Source organism: Halichoerus grypus, chromosome 1 (genome assembly GCF_964656455.1).
Source record: "Halichoerus grypus chromosome 1, mHalGry1.hap1.1, whole genome shotgun sequence".
In the NCBI taxonomy this organism is placed as follows: domain Eukaryota; kingdom Metazoa; phylum Chordata; class Mammalia; order Carnivora; family Phocidae; genus Halichoerus; species Halichoerus grypus.
This window is the reverse complement of record NC_135712.1, coordinates 141,880,260-141,882,699: the sequence shown is the minus strand read 5'-3', so window position 1 is coordinate 141,882,699 and position 2,440 is coordinate 141,880,260. Positions and strand designations below refer to the sequence as shown.

General features: G+C 48.3%; 1 pseudogene; it reads left to right on the top strand.

Moving 5' to 3' along the window:
• The first annotated feature begins 293 nt into the window (after positions 1–293).
• On the top strand, positions 294–1,465 carry LOC118520662 (bone morphogenetic protein 15 pseudogene; annotated as a pseudogene).
• Positions 1,466–2,440: the final 975 nt, after the last annotated feature.

Sequence of the window (2,440 nt, the reverse complement as noted above, 5' to 3'; positions counted from 1 at the left end):
CAGCCTCTGAATCCCCAGCCTTGTAGAGCAGGAAGGGCATGCTAGCCTTGTCTTGACTGCTGTTTGTGTTTGTTTTGATGCAAAGAGGCCAAATTAGGAGACTTCTGTTGGCCCAGGAGATCCTCCCAGAAGAAGTGACATGAGGCCTGCTGGTTCGCTCACATTTCTTCCTTCTTTGCCCTATCCTCTGTGGTGGTGGAACCAGGATGTGGTTACCTGTATGAAGGAAAGGTTCAGAGTGATATTCTCTGGGCTGGGGCTGGAGCACATGGCTGAACACCAAACTTTTCAAGATGGTCCTCCTCAGTATCTTTAGACTCCTTCTTCTTTGGAGACTGGTGCTTTTCATGGAACAGAGGGTCCAACTGGCATAGGTAAGGAAGCCCTCATTGCTCTCCTGGCTGAAGCCCCTCCCTTACCCTGGTTGGAAAGCTATTAGAACAAGCCCCTGGCAAACAGCAGAGGAAGCCACGGGTCCTAGGATGTCCCTTGTGGTACATGCTGGAGTTGTACCAGCATTTGGCTGATGTGTTGTGGGCACCCTGGAGAACTGTACAATGGGGCCATCATACTGAGCCTGGTGAGGCCCTCCGCCACACAGTAAGGTGTTTCAGAGATCTCTGGCATATACTAGCCTAAACTTTCCTGAGACTAAACCATACCAACTAGTTAGAGCCACCACAGCTTGCCACCACCAACCCCATTTAGCTTACTTTCACCTCTGTTACCATGTGGAACCCTGGCTCAAGGAGAGCCCAACCAACCACTTTCTTTCTCCAGGAAGTGGTTCCTCAGAGACTTCCCTGATCACCAAAGCTGCACAGAGATGGATGTCACACAACACATGCAGCAAAGGCTCTGGAATCATAAGTAATGCTGAGTTCTACGACTCTCCTCTCCACTTCATGTGTTAGCAGCCAAAAGGTAGTGAGGTTCTTGAGCTTCAGTGGCATGGCCATTCATCCTTGGACTTTGCCTTCTTATTAGTCTTTTTAAATGACACTCACAAAAGTTTCTAGAAGGCCAGACTTTCCCCAGAGGCCTGGAGGAGTTCATGGAAAGGGACGTTCCTCTTTCAGAGGATCTGGCAAGCAGGTAGTGTCATGTCTGAGGTTCCTGGCCCTTCTCTGGAACATGAAGCATCTGAAACTAACCAGTGTCCACCCACCCTTTCCAAGTCAGCTTCCACCAGCTGGGCTGCAGTCACTTAATCGTTGCTCCCCATCTCTAAACCCCAAACTACTATAAGGGAGCCTACCCTCAGGTACTACATTGTGGTCTCAGTTGTCCCAATCATGCCATCATCCAGAACTGTGTCAGTGAGCATGTGGACCAGAGCATCCCTCAGCCCTCCTATGTCCCTTGTAAATATATTCCCATTAGCATCCTTCTGACTGAGGCAAATGGGAGTATCTTATAAAAGGAGTGTGAGGAAGTGACTGCTCAGTCCTGCACATGCAGCTGACAGCTTGGTACAGCTAACTCAGGTTTTCTGAGAAACTGGAGAAGGGTTTAGCAGAAACAAATATCAACGATAGCACCACAGTGATCCTCTACTCAATCTATGGATTCTATTCCTTGTCCTAATTTTTGTCTTAAGTCTTTCCCCCCTATTTATGAGCTCCTCACTTTATTTATTTTTATTTTTTTAAAGAAGATTTTTTTGAGAGAAAGAAAGAGAGTGCAAGTGGGAGAAGGGCAGAGGCAGAGGGAGAGAGAGAATCTCAAGCAGATTCCATGTCAAGCATGGAACCTGATGTGGGGCTCAATGGGGGGCCCTAAGAGGGACTCAATGGGTGGCTCGATCTCATGACCCTGAGTTTAGGACCTGAGCTGAAACCAAGAGTGAGACACTCAGCCAACTGTTCCAGCCAGGTGCCCCGAGCTCTTCACTTTATAAAAACAGTTCTGGTGGAGGGGGGAAGATGGCAAAGGAGTAGGGGTCCCTATTTCAACTGGTCCCCGGAATTGAGCTGGATATCTACCAGACCACTCTGAGCACCCACAAAACCAGCCTGAGATGTAAGAAGATCTGGATCTCTACAAACAATATTGCAGGCGGTTGGTTTTGAGGTACGAAGCAGGGAGCCGTGATTCCGCGGGCAGATATCAGAGGATAAACTGAGGCGGGAGGGTGCCTGGCCCTGGGGATCCTACACTGCCGGTGAGTGACAGCCTCGTGCGCTGCAGATGGGCACAGACTCGCAGACCAGTAGCAGCGGGGAAAGGACTTTAGGGCATACATAGCCATCCAAGCCTCACTCAAAAAAATAGAAAAATCCTGAATTCACCAACTAACTCTACACCTTAAAGAACTAGAGAAAAAGCAACAAACAACGCCTAAGCCACACATTGGAAGAGAAATAATTAAAATTGGAGCAGAAATCAACGAATTAGAAACCAGAAACACAGTAGATCAGATCTACGAAACTAGAAGTTG